The sequence below is a fragment of the Varroa destructor genome, unplaced genomic scaffold (assembly GCF_002443255.2).
Source record: "Varroa destructor unplaced genomic scaffold, Vdes_3.0 BEIS01000004.1, whole genome shotgun sequence".
Taxonomy (NCBI): Eukaryota; Metazoa; Arthropoda; class Arachnida; order Mesostigmata; family Varroidae; genus Varroa; species Varroa destructor.
This window is the reverse complement of record NW_019211457.1, coordinates 27,896,252-27,918,280: the sequence shown is the minus strand read 5'-3', so window position 1 is coordinate 27,918,280 and position 22,029 is coordinate 27,896,252. Positions and strand designations below refer to the sequence as shown.

The 22,029-nt window shown below is 42.2% G+C and overlaps 1 protein-coding gene and 2 long non-coding RNA genes across 6 annotated transcripts in view; 1 reads left to right on the top strand and 2 right to left on the bottom strand.

Moving 5' to 3' along the window:
• Positions 1 to 22,029, bottom strand: part of LOC111248685 (uncharacterized) — a 166,750-nt gene that overhangs the window by 43,714 nt on the left and 101,007 nt on the right. The window lies entirely within an intron of this gene.
• The window catches only part of LOC111248687 (uncharacterized), a 122,753-nt gene that overhangs the window by 13,221 nt on the left and 87,503 nt on the right, over positions 1 to 22,029 (bottom strand). The window contains exons 2-3 of one of the 2 annotated variants that reach the window (XR_015327131.1): positions 9,370 to 9,567; positions 5,931 to 6,044 (exon numbers count right to left, since the gene is read on the bottom strand). The exons of the other annotated variant lie outside the window; for it this stretch is intronic. This is a non-coding gene — a long non-coding RNA (uncharacterized LOC111248687). The remainder of the gene's footprint in view (positions 1 to 5,930; positions 6,045 to 9,369; positions 9,568 to 22,029) is intronic. 2 annotated transcript variants of the gene reach the window in all.
• LOC147756041 (uncharacterized) overlaps positions 2,253 to 22,029 on the top strand; it is a 36,715-nt gene continuing 16,938 nt past the window's right edge. The window contains exon 1 of the long non-coding RNA XR_015327143.1: positions 2,253 to 2,532. This is a non-coding gene — a long non-coding RNA (uncharacterized LOC147756041). The remainder of the gene's footprint in view (positions 2,533 to 22,029) is intronic.

Genomic DNA, 22,029 nt, shown 5'->3' with positions numbered 1-22,029 from the left:
GGTAGTAATCATATCTGCATCAAGCGATCGCTAGGCCTCGTCACTGGCCGATATCTCCGCTATCAGGGAAACTATTGGTGGAATGGCATCGGCCTCGGACGTCATACCAGATTAACCCAGACAACGACGACCCAACACTGTCATGGAACTGCTGTTAACAAGATCCAGTTGCCCGGCCCGGCACTCCTCTGAAGCAGACGGCTGCCTCCCTGCGTTGCCCTCGATAATACTTGCTGTTGATTTTTCCCTGGAGTCTCTCGCCATAGTACAAGTTGCCAGCTTCTGCGCGACCACAGCTTGAAGAATGATGGCGTGCACGCCTTGATTTGAAATTAGTTAAATCTTCACCCCTTGCGTGACCTGCAACGTGTATGTATACGGGTCACTTCTGCTATAGTGACACGTATTTGGTTGGCCAGCCACCTCCTTCGGCGTTTTTCTAATATATCTAAAATCTGGTGTATCGGCTAAGATTTGCGGCGAAAATTCTTTGCAAAGTAACGTGCGATCATTCACGACGCGCGGACAAGCCTCACTACCCAATCGATATCAATTTATTTGTCTATACATATTTATCATGCTTGTTATAGCATATAAACACGCTTATCCGTATCAGCGTGACTCAGTGACACGTCAAAATATCGCTACGGGGCAGGCGCAAGGTGTCTGGCTGTATTATGGTATGGCGGTTTGATGAGTTCGACACGAAACGTTTAGTAGAGGACAGTGCTTTGACGGCGTAAATCAATGAGCGCATGACCGAAGGGCCGGCTTAAAAGAGCGACGAAGGCAACGCTGTCCAAGGAGAGAAAAGCCGGAATGGAGACATCCATCGGATCAAAAGAGGATTGGTTCGATTTCAAAATAACATTAAAAAATTTCCTCTTTTTATACACGATACAAAATAGGAAACATCGTCGTTTGTCGTAGAGAGCTATAGTAAAAGGTGGATGTAATGGACGCTGACATTTCCTTGCTTATACGCTGCCTGAATCTTTGATAGGTAGAAAAAAAGATACCAAAAATCAAATAATCACCAAATTAACACCGAACGGTTATCCAAGACATAGCACGACGTATAGGCTGCGTTTCATACTGATGGGAATAGCTTTATCGATCAGGTAAATTATGCCAGTGAAGGCACCACATAGGCTATATAATAATTAACAATACAAGCAGTCGAATACCGTATGGTAAAGTACTTTAATTGTAACTTTATGAAACGTTTTATTTGGATCGTTTTGCGTTAGCAGATATGGGGCCAATGGGGAGCATTGTAAAGACAGGCAGATACGTGCCTCTGTTATTATCGTGTGTTATTGTATTTCATTCGTATTTCCCGGTAGCTTAGTACAAACAGACTTTGCCAGACGCTCAACAACAGACACAAATGCTATCTCGTAACAATAAACAAAAAATTAAGTTATATACAGCACGATCATGCATTTGTTCTGCGAGACGATTTGTATTCCAAAAAGAACGCTTAACATTCCATCTTTTTTTTTCATTCATCCTTCAAAATAATGTCATAACCGTGTTTCACGTTATGTCAACTTTTTTTTTTTTTTTTTTTGATACAAAAACAAAAAAAAAAGCACAATTCGTCATATTGAGGCCTGTTCGGGACTATTCACTACACACGCATATCAGAATATAGTATACATATACAGACCGACTGACATGTCAGGGTTCCTATTCATTGACGCGCCATTAGCCGAACCGAGCGCTTCGCTAGAAATGTTCGATCCAAGGCTCGACAAGGTTTTCTCTTGGTCTTTGTACGTCTGCTTAGTCATCGCTACTGACTACTATAGTACTAAGACTAAAGTGAATGTTTCCATAGCGCTAGGACTACATTAAAAAGAACGGATTGATCTTCGAATTTTTGACGAGGTATCATTCCATTGTGATTATGGGGATGCCTGTTCCGTCATTTCCATTGAATGCCGGCTTTTTCATTTTCTGTCGATTTCTGGTAAAAAAAAAAAAAGAAAAAAAAGAAATTATCTGGCATACTATTATTGCTCGTCCAACCAACAGAGTCAGGGAAGCCAAACTTAATAATCATAACTTTCCTTTCCAATTTTAACGGATTTCTAGAGGGTGCGAAAGTATTTTTCGTCTTTTTTTCCTTGCTATCTCGTCGTCTGCCGGTGCTGCGAGAAAGATCACTTCTCCTTTTACCACTGTTGGCCCGCTTAGCCACATGCGCTCCTTAGTAAACATAGCATTTGCCCCGTGGCACCATTTTTCACTAGTTATATGTTATTTAAGCTAACAAGCGCCATTACCACAGACTCTAGTAATAAGAGGGAAACGCGCAAATAAGATGGCCTTTGCAGGTTGTACGTCGGCTAAATGATGAAACCGTTGGGGCAGATTCAACCACTGACAGTGTCGTTTGCCCTGAAGACCCGTGTGCCGCCTGTAGCTGCGCCAACGGAACCGGGCTTCTAGTGATCTCATTGGGGCTTCTGGTGGATAATTTCGAATTTTCGAAATAGTAAAAAGCGGATAGATAGCAACGGCAATGTGAGTAATATGAACGGCCATCAAGCACAGATTTCCCCATGTTTTTACGTATAAACAGATGTAACACAAATCGACTCAATTTTTATGATAGTTTATGTTATATTAATGTTATTACGCACAGCTAACAGTGTATCTTCATGTTTTAATACTGAAAGGTTTTAGCTGGCTACAGTGCTCGTAAAGGACACTGCCGTTCTAATTAGCTAACAAAATCCAACCGCTGCATTATATGCCTGAATGGTGAAGAGTTCGATCCGCAATCGTCTGTTTAGGAAGTGACAACTGATGACTTTTATCAGGCAAAATATCTATGTGTATACATATAATGTTATGTATTTAATGATTGCGGGACCCGCATATCGAATGGACATAAATCAGTAGTAATCGTCATAATAACCGGAACTGTCGATGGATTTTCATTTGTCTAGCGTTTATCAGGCCACAAGCCAGGTTTACTTCTATGGGTCGACAATCGGTGTCGTACAAAATATTCGAGTCGTTTGTCGCCAACCAAAATTTAGTGCAAGACGCTAGATAAACTCTTTGTTAGCTTCTTTCTTCGGCCCTTATCAAATAATGTAACTTATTTATTTTTTCCCGCTTATTTCTTCTTGGTTTTCTTCGGCCTATCTCTTATATTTAACAAGCACAATAGTCATATTCTTCGAATAAGGAGATAGCTGCAAAGCATGGACGTCTGTGCAGGTCGGAACAGAAAGGACAGAGAAAGTCATAAAGTAATGGCTACTGCTGCTGATTGCTGAATTCCAGCTAAGAAGTTACGAACATTTGAAGTTATCTAAAATTAGAAAATAACACATAGTACTATTATATATCGAGGCCGACACGTCGTGATATAAGCCTGTCCCTTGAGGACTTCAGCGGCAACTGAAGTAGGCTTATATTGTTGTGTAAGCCCCTTTCCGGGTGACCTCCGTAATAATGCTTTTCGGTATAGATTCGGGATAATTCAATACACCGAAAGTGTCAGCAGTGAGTCTGGAAAAAACTTTGCATACAATTTGCGTATATTATACATCTATCGTTTACATAATAAGTGATTTGTAAGGACAGGCCTTGAACAATTGGACTAGTAAATGGGTTGCGTTAACGACAGCTCGGAACTTCGTTGTTTCAGAACTTCTTTTGGTGCACCGCCATTAGTGGCAATTACTAAATTGTATTATAAAAGGATGAACCTTGAATGGAATACTATGTCCTATACGGGCCAGAAATTGTTGATATGAAGCGAGACGAGGAGAACGAACTCGACGAGGAAAAATCAATTGTCGATTTAATTGCAGTCTAGTTAAGCCAGAAATTCATTACCCAGTCGTATGCGCCCCATAAGAACATTCAACAATTACATCAGCGACAACCTTTGAATAGTAGTCTAGCGGCTGGTAACAACAGAGAATTAGAATCCGTTATTAATTGATAATTGTCACTGCCTACTTTTATGTGGGTCAACTGCTTTTAGCTATCTTTGATTATGTTCCCAACCCACGCACGTGCGAAACTGAGAGCCAAGAAAAACACCCGCATCGTCACGCGTGTTAGACGCACACCCATCTATACATATGTATACCGTTTTTTTGCTGGGCAGAGTCGCATTGCTAAAGACGTAGAACTGATAACTTTCCGCTTGATCAGACGATCCTACCCGTTCCCGAACGTCACGACATTATAGTGGGCTTCAATTAGAAGACTCAGACGTGTTAGCTCGATTCCATGAATTCTATGACTTCCCATCCTCCTAACGATTATAGGGTTCGACGCGCAGAGCATGAAGGTCTGCATCGCCCAAAAACCAGTGAAATGATACGAGAATCGATTGAGTAACGCAAAATTACCTTTACAGAGGTCGAATTTTCGCTCTATATTTGTAAGCCGTCGGAGACTGCTCGCAGGGCTTTCGTGCAGTAACACTGCGTCAACACTTCTACTTGGATATCTTTGCTTAGCTTATGGTGTTTCTTGTTGTTAACAACGATACAACGGATCGTATCATGGAATATCTTTTAAAAGCAGCGAACAGCTCGTTTATCTTGTCGTCTTTTTTTAGGTAAATCCGCTGTCGCCCGATCCTGTTTCCTGTCAATTTTCAAGTCCTCTTATCTGGCCGACTCAGCAATTATAACTGCCAAGGCAGCCTAAATAGCGATATCGGCGTTTGTCATGATATGCGTTTGTTGAAATCCCCAACCAGCCTGGCTGGTCCATTATTAAGGGATCGATTCGAAATGTCTTTTCTCGCTGACAAGAAAAACAAAGTTAAAAATTGCAGCAGCAGCAGCAGCAGCAACAGGCGACGAGGACGAGATGATTTTTTAGTAACCATCATCAATAAACCGACGACTGCGGCTATCGTATACACGGACATTTTTAGACCGAATGAGGGTCGACACACATTCAATCATCGAAGAATTGATCGAAGGTTATTCCGCCCCCCTCCTCTGTCGAAGTGGGACCGGTTAAGGTCGGCGCCAGCCACGAACGTCAACAATCGCTGCCGATTAGCGGCACGGCGGTAAAACAACATTGGTATTTACCATCGTGTGAATACGACTGTATTTGTCAGTGTATTTGTGTGTGGCCGCCATTTTTATGCCGCTTTTGAGATGCTGGTGCGCTTCAGCCTTTGGGTGCTCCGATCGATGCCCCCGGGGGGCTTACAACGGTAATAACAAACTCAGCTCAGCTAAGTACTCGGTCAGTAGATCTGTCTAGTAGTTGCCATTGAATTTGTTTGTTCGCCAAAAAGTAACTATTGCTACTTTTAGCTTGGTGTTCCAACATCGTTGCTGATACTGCTTGGCCACCCAAGAGTTACACAAACCACAGAATTACACGGGCTCATGTAAATCTACGCAAGAAAAAATAATGTACAAATATATGCCACCGAGCTAATACAGACCCGGGTTATAAGGACAGATTCTGCCTCGGATTAGACGGGTGTTTCGGCCGGCGCTAATGGCTAACTACTAGAACTGTTAGTAACTGGGCTTAAGCCGAACTGGGGTTTGGTGTAATAGACGGGACTAAATTTTTACTCGTGTGCCATCCTTGGTTGGCCACCGGCTTTGCCCGCACTGAAAAACCTTCGCTGCGACCACAGCAAAAATCAGTTATGTCCAGTAATCTGAATAATAACAATGATAGTAGATCTACTATAAGTAAAAAAAAAGTGTAGCTCGTTAAAAACCAACAAAACTACAATGTATATACACGGATTATCTATTGTGTGTATGTGTGTCTATGTAAGACAGTCCTGGGTGGGCGTGGACCTAAATTTCAGTGCCGTCTACGCGTTTATCCATCGATAGTCACGAGAACACTTTCATTCGATGGTGCATTGCTTGTCGGCTGACGAATGATTCGCGGCTCTAGGATTCTACCTGTGAACTGGATGCAATAAGCAGTAGGACAAATACGATCGAAAGAAAAGACGATCAGGGTCCTTTTTTGGTCCGACAATGCCAGGCGCAACCTTTTTCCGCTTTCTAGGTCGCCTAGAATAAACAAGTGACAAAAAGAACGCTTTTATTTTTATCTCTATTTTCATAGCAGTGACCATTTTTAGTTCATGATTCTTGTTTTTTCCGGTTTTTTTTTTAAATTTTTTTATTAACAACGTGATTTCCTGCATTTAGTGGACATTTTTTGCTGTTGTAGATGAATAGGTAGTGCCTTTAGAAAAAGTTAACTAACTAAACGGCCGTTAGTTTGAATACTACTTGTGGAAAAAAAAACAATTAAATATGTCCGGCGTCAATAGCTAGCGACCCTACGGTCGATAAACATCAGAGTTGTTTGAAAGGACATCGCATGTTAGCGTACCTGGAACCCGTTTCAAGATCGACAGTGCGCGTTTGCCCATACGGCTTGCGCGGACGCATTGGTAAACACCACCTAAGGCCATACTCACGAGCGGGACGTAGCAAAGCTGAACATGTGAAGCTTACCTAGGTTTATGGCTGCAGCCTTAAGACTGGTGCAAAGATGTATAACATGGAGGATTGGAAGCCAAAAAATCTCGTTCGGGTCTCTAGCGTCGCAGCGCCTCGACATCATTAAAGATAGATGTTTTGGGCTTTGAATCGTCGATTTTATAATTTACGCTTCGCGATTAACGGCATAGAACCAAAGTAAGCGATTTTTTTCCTTGTCTTATTTTATGGCACCGATGTAAATCGTCCACGCGACGGATTCAACAATAATGTGCTAGGAGTTCACTTACGAAATATGACTTTTTTCTAACAGCAAACAGATGAACCAAGATAAATTCACTCCAATAGACAAATCGGTTGTTAGATTTTAACAGTCTGAAGTACAGTAGAAATTTTGGGTAAAATATTCGAAGGATAACTGCGATAGCCTTCGTCTATTATGTTTCGCCTTTTTTCCTGAGTGACTCGTCGATCGAATGATGGACATGTAGATAGATCTTCGTACGATAGCCTACCTTGTAATCAGAGTGTTTTTATGAGCTGTCCCACTTGGGTTAGCCGGGGCAATTTAGGCTTGCTTCGGATATCTTTACGATCAGGATGGTGATTTACGATGAGAACGATCCACTGGCGTAATCTGATTATTTGTATGATTTGAATGATATTACAAAATTGAATTTTACTGCAATTATTATTACATGTGAATATATAGCAATATCATTGGTGGCCCAGTTTTCCTATTAAGTACCTATTAAGTAAGTAGGGGTTCGCCCCAGACTTGCTACGCACAATAACATGGCTATGGTCCTAGAAAGATCTTATATTTTGTTGGGTCTCATATTTGATTTAATCAATCAGATCAGTTTCCTAGTGTTTGTGTGTAATAGCATTTCAATTTTATCAATTCCCTAACGGTACAGTTTATCATGATGGCGTCCTCGCCATAAGACTAGCCAGATTCATTCCTGTTGATTTTGAAGACAGCACACGCTCCTTACCATCTTTTTATAATTCTATATTAAATTCTACAGTTCTATATCTGATTACCTCACTGTTGTTTTTTTAAGAACTGAATAACCTTAGTGCCGTTTGTCAGCACACCGTTATCAAGTAAGATTGCTGTCTGCTTCAAAGGAAACAATCACTCTAGGCGATAAACAATAACCGCAACTTGCTAAGAGCGACCGGTCGACAAATCATTGCATAAATACTCCGTTTGATTTTGCTAAAATAAGCACTAACCGGCGTGAAATTAGTATAGCACTTAGTTCATGGCCATCAACTATTAGGGTTTTGAGCAAAGTAAAGTTCAGTAGCTAAAAAAACAGGCCAAATTCTCATCACAGCATCTACGACCATAATTTAAACAGCAACACAAAGAAATCGCTTTATACCATTTCTTCTCTAAATTTATCAGAGCAAACATCAGATTGGATAAGACGCTTTTAGTCCTGGAAAAATTTATCTTATTTTCGTAAGCACCGCTTACATGCTAACGCTTCTAAGTTCAAATGCGTCATGCGGTCAACAGTAACCACACGGAACCGTCCGTGGACGGTATTTCTTCTTCGTTGGATACATGTTTAAAGCCAACATCTCTCCTTGTCCTGTATTCTTTCTCGCGCCCCTACTACCAAATTATACATAATTTGCAGTCACAAGCTTTCGTATATGTATTCTGACCAGGCTCACGCCACACGCTATTTGTATCAGTGAGTCATTTGCGAGGGGGCACCGCTGGCATTGTCGGATTGTGTCACATTGAAGTTATGCTCGTTGCGTGCTTCAATCACTCTCCGTACCGGTGATGATTATGCTGATCAACATCATCGCCGAAAGATAATATCATAATGTTATGGAACGAAAAGCGGTTTATGCTGAAATACTGATCTGTTTGTTAGGTGGTGTTTTTACCCTCGACTTAATCTGCTGTTTTTAGTAATAACAGGAGGCTGACATTTACGTAGAAAAAAATTACTCGGTAGGGTAGCTTTGCCACAATGACCAAATGGACAGAAGAAAGACAAGCGTAACAGGGGAAGAGACAGGCGTTTTGGGTGCAAATACAGGATTACTCCCGAATGTCGCTCGTGCAGTAGCAAAAAGAGGTTCATGACGTAACAGCTTGGTAATCCGCGCAAGCTGATATGAAGTTTTATCTCGATTAGTCCGGCAGACGAGGTTTTGGGAATTGCACACGATTCACAGCTTATTTCTACTACAAAGCTCCGTCTAGTGACGCTGCAGTACTTGTTATAGGTAAAAGCAAAAAAAAAAAGTAGTAAATTTGTCCAAATGAATTTTTCTAGAACTTGGGGGGTGCAAGTCAACAGATAGATGAGGCAAAAAGTTGTCTAAATATGATGTATGCATTGTATAAGAGAGGCCTGCTTGAGGACACGCTCACCCTGTTTTTGGAGTGTATGCACAGCTCGTGAGGTGGGGCGACAGATGGACGACCACTTGATGACATACGTTATTTTCGTATATCTCGTGTAGGTAGTAGATTTTGTCCGGCCCGAAATTGGGGTCGAGTGGCAGAATGAATCGTTCTTGGCAATTCTATTGATGTATTAAACATTGTATTGATAGGCGAACACTGATCATCGCGTAATTAACGATTAAACTTAGCTATTTTTTATTCTGATCGAATAAATGTTCAGACTGAAGTGCCGCAACAGCAGAAATTACATATATACACATTTTCTGTATAATGTAGCAACACCACATCGAGCATCTGCGCACTCTACAAGGATATCAATCCTCCGTTGGTAAAGATTATGATGTATCTTCATTCATTCAAGTTGATCAGGGATATCATAGTAATTTCAGCAGTATTCGCTGCCGGGTTTTCGATCATATACGTACGTGCGTGTAAATCACTCACCTTCAATAACGTGGTCTGTACGGACACCAACAACAATAGCCGCCCAGTCTGCCTTACGTAATTACAGTCGCCTCGAAAGACAACTTGTCGTTACCCTATACTGTTTTATGCGCCATAGATACGTTACTCCGAGCTGTTCGGTTAGCGCTTGTTCGATGTTCGATGCTTTTTCGAACTGACCTGTCACGATCGTCTGGCCTGATAGGAAACAATGCGGTTATTTCATTTCAAGTTAGTCTTTCTATAAAAAAAACAAAAAAAAAACAGGCAGGAACTTCCTGTAACACCAATCACTGTACCGGACCTCTACTCGACCGGGAACGATTACTAATACCGCAGAATTTCTCCTTGCCGTTATCGCATCGTGCGCACGGTAAATATACGTAAACAGAATTAAACTACACCGCTACATGTTACCCGAGTATGAATAAGCAGGCAAACCCATGTTGGACCGTAGAAGATTCGGCATAAGTGTCCAGAGAAAATGTTGCAACCTATTTACTTCTGTTCGCCTTCGAAGGCTCTGATCGGCGGCTTCATCTGCTGGGACGAACAGGCAGTCGACGATGCTTAAGTCCTCAACGGTCACATAGACTTAAGCGAATCGTTTAATTGTTGTAACTTGGTGTTGATTCATTCCCATCCCGCTTTTCTTAAACTGAATTATTTTGTGAATCCGTCATGGCCGCCTGCCGGTCATCGACGCAACGCTATTTAGTCATTGTTGTCATATATTTATATATATTTAAAGTATATATATATATTTAAAGTTACATGAGTTGCGATGGTAAACTTCGATTTGGAAATTTGGACCGCAAATAAGTTGAGTAAGTAACAACTACATATGTTGCTCATAGGGTATTCATAGTTAACAAGGTCATCTTTGTCTGTGCCAATAATTGTATACCTTCCACATGTTCTGTACAGCCTAAACAGAAGGCAATTAGGTAGGTTTGTTGATGTGACGCGAAGCGTTTCCCCTGAAGGCTGAAGTAACCAATCGTCTGACACAATCAACAAGCATTTTGTATGTAGGCATTGTCGCCGTCCTTAAGGACGTTTTCCATCCAAAAAAATGCATTCAAATTCTACTGGTTCAGTAACTGCAAACCTATGTAGATTATGCCTATCGAGCCTTACTTTCACCTTTAACCAGTATTACCTATCAGCAGAAGCAGCAAAAATAAGGATCTCTCAACGTTTCCGAGCAGACGGTTCTCGTGAGATAAACTCCTATATAATATTATAGTTAGTGCACATGCAGAGATGTTGTCGATAGTATAAAAGAAAGCAAACCTTACAGAAACAAAGCTCACAACACCCGTGCTATAGCCGCTGTGGACGCGTGGCGCTCAAAGATTTGTTTCTATAATGAACATACCGTAGAACTACTATATGAATATAATCAATTCCTGTTATCTCTTCTCGGCATCGGTATACAATAACTGAAATTCGGAAAAGGACAAATAGCATCAAGCCATTACGTCCGCAGAAAACTGACACGTCTCCGACGAAATAAAGAGTTTAGCACGCTCGCGACCATCCCGGTTACCCCAGTGAAAACACTGCCAGGAATCATGATCATGTGCGTACATTCATACACAGCTGCACGTTAACCCTGCCAACGGCTCCTGTGCCTTTTTACGCTCAACGACTGGCGCGACAATTGATGAAGCTGTGAAAACAATCACACCGCCTACAGTGAGTTACGCCAATGTATTGGCCTACAACAAGCGCACTACGAAACGCAGCGTTTTGTGGGAATAGCTCGTCAGTTCCTAGCTCCAGATGTCGTCGTCGTCGTCGTTGTTACTGCTGCTGTTGCTAATGCGAATTACTTCGTCGTTCTTTCCCATTCGTTGCGTAGTACGAACTGTGCTTAATTGTAAGTGTTCATCATCTCTGTCTTCATTTTCTACCCTAGCGATTTTTCTGCGCGAGAGCACCCTCTCATCTCCGGCCGCGCTCGGTGTTCGGGGCCGAAGCTCGATCATTATTATTATTGGTGGTTCTCTTGACTTTATCGCAGACTCCTGCGTCTCCTGCTACAGCTGATGCTGTTACACAGATTTCTACAGACAGCGTCATCAGGCGGAAGTTACGGCGTATCGGGCGCTGTAACATCCAGCCTGGGATTGTTTTCGGCTGTGACCCTGTTTGTCAAATGCAACCGAAAAGTTTTCACTATCCGCATTCATTGGCGACGCCGGCGTCACATGCAGCGACCGGCGTTAGCTCGCCGGTTGGCTACGCCGTGGCCGCACCACTGCTATTGACCTTGGGAAGCAACAACAATATTACTGACGTACCCTATCAGATATCTTCCAAGTTTAGCATACTCATTTGCAGTAGAAGCGTCTCCATCAGCCACAGAAGCAGTAGCAGTGACCGCCATTCCCGTCCCGGTATAACAACCACGGATCAGTATTAGGACTATGAGGTTGTCCTTCGCATCAGCAGAGCAGCAATCAGTTCTCGTTAGGGAACCGCAGCGTTACAGCGGTAGCGAAAACTGTTTTATACCTACGATATAGAGCCGAGACCAGAGGCGCTAGTTGGCTCCGCCTGATCACGGGACGAAGACGCTCTCATCGTTCTTGGACGTCTACCGGAATCTGAAAGGTTGGAGATGCGTAATCTCGATTCATTTGTGATACTAGGCAGCGGTCGTTAAACTAAACCAGGAATAAATACCAATTTGATGCTGTAGTCGCTGACGGGTATGGACGTACGCATGCGCAGACGTATCGCTACGCCGGAAAATCGTAACTCAAGTAAGGTTTTCTGGGCCACTAATCGTTTATTATTATTATTTATATCATCATAGTTACAGTTATCAAGTGATAAATGAATATCAACGTAAAGGGGCAGGCCAAAGCATGACAAGGGCAGAATGTGTGAGATTATAGGTTGTAACATAGGTGCAGTAAAGAGATCGAAAATTAATTGATTGACTCGGATCTAGGTTATTACGCCATGTAACTGTGTAGCCACGTGTGCACGTCGACAGGATCATATGGGGTAACTCTGCACCAACTTCCTGTTCGTGTCACAACGAAATTATCTCCATTAAGACGGAATAAGCAGAACGAGCTTTGGGAACGGATTTTATAGAAAGCGCACGCTGGCACAGTATTATTAGCAATGTCAACGTCTTTAGCAAATTTACATATAACGTAGGACACTGAAGGCAGATCGCACGCATAGATTATATGTCTATATAGGCAAATGTTTGTCAACGAAACCAGTACTTGTAATAACTGCCATTTGCATATCCAATATAGAAATGCACAGCATCTACATGTACTCGGTCGCTTGATAAGGTATCACATCTGTCCTAACTCTAACAATATACTTTATTGAGACCAATGAAACTCCACACACGTAATTGACCCAACGCGGTGTGGGTCGTCAAAGGGATCGTCAATAAGTCTAGTTTACGTACAGAAAAGAAAAGCTGATTTACGTATGACCGATTCTTCTAGTACCGCAGTTGTGTGTGCCATTGAAGCGCAAAACTCGTAATCGTTGATAGATGATTTTAGCGCCACGCATCGTCTTCACAAACGGAATCGGCTCTAACCGACACAATAGCTGCTCATCGACCATTGTCTTAGGTACATATCCCAAACCAATAATAGTCATTTTTATTTGCCAGTAATCCTAGCAGTTCAATATTAAAGAGAGCCAGAGTTTTTCTCTACTTTCCATTTGAGCACACAGATAATAGGTGATTATAATTATTAATGATTATATTAATATAAAATAATTTTCTTTGGTGGCGACCATCATCGACGCCCTTTCCGATTCTATTGGTATTGGCGTATCATTTCAATTACTTTTCAGCATATACTACACGGTATAGGCTATATGGCAGCAGTAGCCATCGTCTGATTGTAATTATGGGGACTTAGATCTTTCCTGCTGTTATCGTTGCTAGCCGCCACCGGCGGCGTCACCGCTACTGCTTCTGCAACTGACCCTTTGTTTGAGTAGCGTCAAGGTCGCGCGGCGTCAGATTGTCACCCCTCTAACCGCTCTGTCTATCGGTAAAACGCCGTTGTTTGGGTGGTTCGCTGTCTCGCCCCTTTCCTTGTCCCCTCAAGAGACCTAAGTGCGTTACGTTCTTCAAGCCATTGCAGTTAACGCGTTCGCAATGTCTAATTGACACTGAGCGGCCGACACAATCCGGTCTGTTATTGTTGTTTACGGTTAGACCGTCACAGGAACCCTCTCTATGGGCAGTAAACGTGTCTCGCCTGTGTCGTATCTACGTGTGAGCCTGCACGCATCCGTGAAACGCTTCTGAATGAGCCTCTCTTGTGACACGTAGTTAAGAATCAACAAATTCAACAGTAGCACAAGCAGAAGAAACGAGTTCCCGTTATGATGAACGTTTCCTTCGCATCCGTTCTCGTTTCGTTGCGCGCGAAGGCGGGAGGTGAACGGAGACGTCTGGGGTCCTTTTGCCCGCCTACAATGATCTAGTTTAGGCCTTGGGCCGCTGCGTTTGATAACGAATTCGCTAATGCTGTTTAGTAGTAGCAATAGCAACACCTGCTCAACCGCAGTTACTCGTAATCGTTGTTGGGTTTGGCGTCGTCTAATCACAGCGTTCCGGAGCGAGCGGCAAGAGAAACCGCTATTTCCGAGAGCAGCAGAACAACGTACACACACGCATAAACGGACGGATTGACTTGGGGACCGGCGCACGCACACATTTCGGTAAAGATAGCCAAACGAAAATGAGGAATGGTCGAGGAGCCACGGGGGGTGGGTTGTGAGCCGCACTGAGCGAATGGACGATGCTCGTTGGAAGCTTTCAGTACTGCAGCGTCGACTGTTTTTCCCGGCCTTTTCTGATTTAGTAAGTACCTGCTGTAGGCAGCTGAGGGCAATCATGGATGTCTTTATTCTTTAAATGGACTGCGGCTAATTACAATGGGCTACAAGCTGACGGCCACGCCAGCCTGCATTCGATAACGGGCGTTGCGAAAGTCTGCTTTACCTTTTTTGAAACGTGCGCTAATTACTAGTACTGCCGAGCGGTTACCAATGAACGCCTTGTTACGTACACGAATATTAAGTTAAAAGTTACAACAAGTAAGATAATAATAACAGTAATCCAGTGATTTCTGGTTGCTAAACCCGTTCTAAATACAACAGATGATTTTTATAGGCTTCTATGGTTGTTGTTACGAGTTGAGCCTATGCTTATCTAATTCACAACTTCAAAACGCGTCTATATATTGAGCGATTTTTAAGTCGATTTAAGTCGCCAAACTTGGGCCGATTATTTTTCACTATAAATGTAATGCTTGTAAATGAATGCTGTTCTTCCAACGTTGTCTTGACCGTTTCTGTTACAAGTAGATTCAATAGAAATAGGCCAGCGTCTGTCCTACGATACCGTATATGCATCAGCAATTATCCGGTAGCTATAAGTGGTCATATTAGCGGCCAAAGGAGCGTACCTACATACGCGCAAAAAGTGCGGCCAACACCGAACTCTGTTGAAATTTACACCATCACACAACAATAGATAATGAGACGGTAATTATCCATCGGGGAAGGCAGCTCTGGTTCAATTGTCGGCAGCAGCCTCGTAGATTATAGTTGCTATTGCGTATCCACCGCCCTACTCTCAGCCAGTTACGCTATCAATTTTCAGGGCGAACTGATTGCCCCTGTAAAAATTCTACCACCATTAGTAATATTTAGCTGATCCTGCTTGACGCCCCGCGCCGTTTCTGTCTGATTATTTCTCTCGTTGACGAGAACGCAAATAGATTCGGGTAGCTGTTCTTTAGTCGCGAGTAGCTTCGGTCTGCCAGCTCTAACAAGGAAAAGTTTGCTCTGTCTAAAGATGTAGTAACACGGTGTGGCGGTAACTGCTAAAAAGTCAGAACAATACACCGACCACAGACACAGTCGATACTTTTGCGGCTGATTCGATATCGGTTCAGGCGGTAACAATGGCCAATTAGGGTGCGCCTGAGAAACGATGCCTATCGGTTATTACCGCTGCCGACTGCACCTCTCAGCGTGGATCGATCTCAGCGGAAAGCTAACTATAATATTAATCACGATCAGACGTCTTAATAATGCGAAGGCGTTTAGGACCATACCAGACAGAAGCTGCCTCAACGCTAGCTGTAGGGGCAGACGAAAGCCGACCTGCAAGAAAGTAAATGGCGAAGGGAGATAGATCCTTGCCTCGCATGGAAGCAATACATTGGCTTGAATTTGAAGAGATGAAACCTTGAAAGAAGCTTGTCTAATTGTCTCAAGTTGAAACACTTGCCTGGCCGACGACGTGTGCCGCTGTCCGAAATGTCTGTTATTGAATGTTTTGTCGTTTTTGTTATGGTACACCTAAATGTTCCGTGGACGAAAGTGTCGGCTGAATCTGTCCTCGTATTGAGCCGTTTCCATGATAAAGCTTATAGCTTCATTCGATTTCATGATAGTGCTCTGCGTAATGGAAATATTGGTCGAATCCTTTCTCGTATTGAATCGTCATCAGATAAACTTTCCTTGACCAAACGCATAGGTGAGATCGGTATCATCGTCAGGTAATTTCCAGTGGTCATTCACAGTAATAAACTAGTTGTAAGGTAGACAATGAAATACGGCTACTGGTTGGTTCGTTGCAATACCACTTATCCCCTTTTTGTGTTGGGCCACTGGGGCGGAAACTTTCAATCGAGACCCATAATGACTATTTGATAAGCGGAGATGGCTAACTGTGTTTAACGGTACTCCGGTTCGGCTAATTATGCCTGGGTGCTATCCTAAAAAAAAGTCAATTTATATTATCTATTTTGTAGAAAAGGTAGTACCTGCTCAATCTGACCAAGAGTGACATTAATTAGGGAAACATACTCACCTGCTACCCTAACTGAATTAAAGTGCCATTAAACATTCGGCTACTTTATCTTTTACTTTAACTTTAGTATCTTTAACTTTATCCTCAAATTGAAATCATCGTAATAAATCCAACTTTTTCCCTAACCGTTTTGTACGAATCCCCTATGATTACCGTAAAATCAATTGATTATAGTAGCTGAATTAGACAAGACTGAACTTCAGTACTGGCAGATCGCCCAGAATCGGATTTAGAAACTAGAAACTAAATATAGATTAGAAGACAACAATAAAAACAGCAACAATCGACTTGGGGTACAGCTAAGCATAAAGTTCTAAAAAGGAACAAAAATTCTTATTGCCACTGCAAGGGCTCTACTCATCGGTGGGCAAAGTCCCACAACCGGCCGTTAACAATATCTGCTGTGGGAGCAAAGTACTGTAATAGCCAATTTTATTCCTATTAGCATATACAAATTACGTACACACTAATCAACGACGTGAACGTAGTGTTTACGTCAAACCGAAGCGCTAAACACAAATATACACTCATAAGCAGCACTATACAACGCTTGATAACGGTTTTTAAACCACTGGAACCAGCGTCACGAATCGCCGCTCTGCCGTAATACCATCTCTCGAAGCCCGCGAAATTTGCTTTTTTGTTCTAAAAATATCCCCGCTTCGTCCCCATCATCGCCCTCGTTGTCGCCGTGCCCACATCGAACGTGAGAACTTAAAATATGATTGTATCTAACCATAGCAATCATGATAATGGTAGTAATAACCGTAGGAAAAGAACATAATAACGAGTATTGTTTACAAGCGTAGCCGTATCTTGTAGAAATCGTACCCGTACAGGTGGAATTTTCAGAGCTTCTACACGTTTCGCACATACACACTTCCTGACCGCTCATATGCTATAATATTTCAAACCGAGGATTGCTACCTTATTAGCTAGGACGAAGCACCTTGATGAAATATGTTGTTTACATATAGAGCCATCATAGAAATCGAACCGTATTTGAGCTAGATCAATAAGGCATTCATTACTAGCTACAGTTACAGGGGGCAACTGAAGTAAGAGTTAAAAACAAGTTTTTTTTTCACTAACGAGGGCCCTTAGCATAAAGTTGAAAGGATGATGGTGATCCTCACTGTTGCATGTACAGCTAGTATGTACGAAACCGCACTTCGGTTCGAAGTATAGTATTGCCACGCAATTCCCTCCATGTCAACAAACTATAAATCGCTTCTTCGCTTCAAAAACACTGAAAAAACAACTGTTGCGGTAACAGGAAACGCAAACAAAAGAAGGCGTAAAAAATTTGGGTTGTTATTAATAGCATGAGAAATCAACGTTGTTGACTAAGCGGGCGACGAGGACGTTGCCGTGCTAATTTGTCTACAATGTCATCAGGTATTATCTTCGTTGGTTAATAAATAGCCCCTCTATATTCATTAGTTGTTTTTTTTAACAATATCACCATCTCCCACGTCAATGTCGACACCTTATCAAAGTCATAGTAATAATAGCAATAACGGTAACAACGAAATTCTACTGCTGCGGTTGTCGCGGCAACAGTAACAAACAACAACGTCAACGATAGCGCCTCTTCTACGGTGTATTCGTGTAGGAAGCGCCAACTGTTCAACAGGCCGACGCAGGCCTAGCTGGGGCCTTCCAACCATTTGCCTGTTTCGGAGTTAATCGACAGTTCCACTTCCAGATCGTTGTGACAAACAACTCTAATGATAGTCAGAAGCCGGGTGATGCTAGCCCCTAATATAGGATTGCTATAATTGTCGGTGTCAGCATGATTGATTACATGGTATCGCTTATAGCACATAATCGTTGGTTATGACTAATTTTAAGTATCTACAGGGGTTAACGTGTTTAGAGCAAGCAAAAACATATTGAAAAATTGCATGACAATATAGGGTAATAATAGTGATGTTAGAATCAATTGTCGATGAATGTAACCGATATTCCTATGTTTAAGAGCGAAACGGTCTAATCGTTTATATTATGCTGTCTGAAAATATATAACGAGTACTTTTAGAAACCTTCAAACATCCAAGTGAAGTGTTCGAACCTACACTGTCATCGCATATCTCTAAGCCTCGTTACATATTGCGCTATCCTGGGGAAAATTTCATTTAAGTTTCGTATATTTGACATACCCTTATTGCCTATTACCCTTAATAATTTCCATTACCACCTAATTTCGTTGTCGGTGTCTCGTCACCTATGGCCCTCCTTGAAGCAATTATGATTACATACACTTAATTCCGGAGAGTAAGGATACTAACTCGACGCTTCATCTGTCGTCCTCGACACAGGTTGTGATCAAAGCGTGGTGATGAGGTCGTACGCTATCTCCGAATAATCAGATGGTTCGTTGTTAATCGCCTCACCGCACTTCCTTGAGACTATTCATGAGTTCGAGATCTTTGATAATATCGACCGATTTTCATTTTCGACCAGTACCTCCAGTAAGCAAACACCCGCTGCAGGCATGGACGTTATCACCGTTCTTAGATTGACGCTGGTCGGCATGCGACCCATTGTGACAATTCGGGCAGTCCTTCCGGTCGAAAGTGGCCCATACTATGGCTCTGTTTAGCACTTCAGAACCCTTTGAACCCCTTAAGAACAATTACCAAGTTGTTATTATTAAGCAGGCGCACCAAACGATACCTCGTAAGAATATCATCCGTATGTGTCATTTTAGTCTCACGTACCTCTGCGTACCTGTTAAAATTAATAAAGGAACTCAGTTCTGTTCGTTGAAAATGTCCGTCAGCAATTCCTGCCCGTCTTGAACACGCGCACCGTGTACAGGCGTTAAAATTTACGTAGTCCTTACTCCAGTTTGCGGGCAGATAGCCTAAATCGTAGCGTAACGATTACAGCCTAACTTTTACGAGGGCCTCATTTCGCATAATATCGCAATAAAACCATGTCGGATGCCCATACGACGCGATCGGTATTAACCACAATATCCATGTTTGTGACGGCCGCAATAGAAACATCTATATATTCTATTATTGCTACTTATATAATGGTTACTGTATTTGACGATATCTGATAGAGTGGTTACGCTACAGGGAAACGTTTTATTTATATTTAAACGCCATCGTGCTTTGGCCTAACGGCGTACGGCTCTGTGTTGTTACGCATTTACGTAAATATATATACGAACGGTGATAATCCATTTCGTATTACCCACTTACCTGGATTATAATTACACTGTAGCAACTATTGGATTTCGCGTTATGGATAGCCAGATTGACGCTAACGGGAGAGGCAGCGTACCAAGGCCGAACGTTACGAGATCTGAGTTGCGTTTGTATGATCAGAGCAAAACTATAAAATAACCAATAACACTGGCAAAACATCAATCAATTTAGCATATGTTTTCACATGGACGAAGTTTTTCTACACTGAAAATATTCACTTATAGCCAGGAACGCGTCGTTGCTCCACAGAAGTTGCTGTTCAACTTACCTCAAGATGGCGTATGTATATTCATCTAAGGTACTTTGAAGATAAACAAGCTATTGAATTTTTGTATGACTGATTAGAAGGATTGGACCAAATCCCATTAACTTGGTACCATGCTAGATGCCGTTGTTTATTCAAAAATTTTGTATATTTCGTAATCGTTTGTTGTTGTTTGTGGCAAATATACAGTTTTGGCGGCTATATTTGAATGTCTGAACAGCACACATCTGTCCTTTAAACGCACAAAGGTTCATATCGGCCTAATCTTTATAGTAGATTTCGCAGAAAACGTTTCATTTCAGTTAAATTATAATAACTTTTTAATATATAAGAACGTTTGTACAGATTGATAATTTCACAAAGATATTTGTTTTGTCTAGCGCGAAATAACTGCGAAGCACACAATAATCGGTTTACTACTGATGAAAAGACCCGCTCGCCAAGTCGTATAGGGGTGCGAGCGATATCGACGGCTTGAAATTAGCGACGTATCCAACCGGCTTCGGTCAGCGAAAAAAGCATCCGCAATTCAATGTGGTTATGCCTCTGAAAATTTCTCAAGAAGCTTACTATGGTCGTTATTTTTGTTAATTAACAACGTTTTTGTTGCTACGCTTATTGGTAAATTGCTATTCTGTACCAAATGCCACAAAAAGCCCAGAATGTCCGCCAGCTCCCTCTCGTTCATGCGCACTTTGACGGGACGAGGATTGTCCTTCCTCAGATTATATCATCAGCCGGCAGTCTAGAGGTTACGTCCTTCGCAGTCTCTGTGTAAATGAGACGATTAATCAATCAATTGCATGGTCTGCATGTTACTGGACTTCCAATCTTCAAACGAATTTCTGCCTGGACGGTTTATTAAACGTTCATTGATCTAAGGTAGTTTGTCGGGTACATCCGACTTGGATGAATTGAAGTCGTTACGTCAGGACGTTCACCGGTATAGGGGATTCGCTCTGAAGAGAACATAATAAGAACGGGTTGTTTCGTCTGTATGAACGCTATTGCTGTTTGTTATTGTGTTGGTTGTTTGTCGTTGTTGTCAAGGGACAGTCAACGAACGACGGTTTCATCTTTCGTTGATCGGATCGGCAGCAATGGCCGTAAAAGACTGTTGTATAAAAGGCATCTGTGGGCAGCCGCAGCCGGAATATACCAGCTCTGGCCAAGTAAAGCCAAGTAAAATGATATTAGGACTATGGTGGCGACGATGATAATAATAATAATAATGTATCTGTCATAAAACGTCTGCTCAGATCCGCTCCATGCAGTGCGCTGCTTCAATCAATCATCTAAGAGATAGTATTCATATACTAAATATAAGATATACGTATATGAAAACGATAACACACAGTCGATGCAGCGTCGAAATCGGCGAGATTTGATTACGCTCCGACGAAAGCTTGAAGGCATACAAAGGAAAGCCTACGAGCGAGTATCGATAAATCACATTGGATTATAGTCGCGTATGACGTATAGCATATGTTTTACTAGGACTAAATTAGACACGCTATGGTACGTAGAACGTGCCAATACTGCGCCTGTACGATAGTCAGCCACTCTCTTGAAAAGCATTTCTACTCCCCACTGGTCCACGGGTATAAGAAATGCGTATCCTTTGGTCTTCGTTAATCAACATATTTTACATATAGCGCCACGTGGTGTCTTCAGCTATCGTTCTCATCATAATGGGACCATGCTCTGGACCATCACGGAAGAATGAATCGAACAAGTAGACTACTTAGCCACACAAATGTCGATACCGTGAACCCACCCCAGAAGTATACATAGCCTGTAAACCGCAATTAATAACTCCGGCGATCAGTCGCAATTACATAGAAATAGTTCATCTGCGTTTATACACACATCTATCCGTCTCGTAATCCTAAGCATGAGTGCGATGCAAACGAGAACGACCGATATGATCCGACACTGCATCTCATCATCGTATTGAGATCAGATATAGAAGTAGCGCAAGCACCAACAATTGTCACAGAAGAATACACAGGTTCAAGTGAAGCGTGGCAGCGAAAAATCATGCTTTGCTAGAATAACACAGACAGAGATTGTTCTTTTCCTAGCAAACGGTCGCACCTTTGGTTAGGGACACCGACAGAATTGCATCAGTACAATGTTTCGTGAGTGAAAAAACGGCCGAACCCGGGTCTACAACAACGCAAAATACAAGTGACTTCACAGTCAAATTTTACCTTAACCGCTCGCCTTTTCATCTATCCTTCGATGGTGCTTTGACGGACAAACCCTGAGACGACCCACTATAT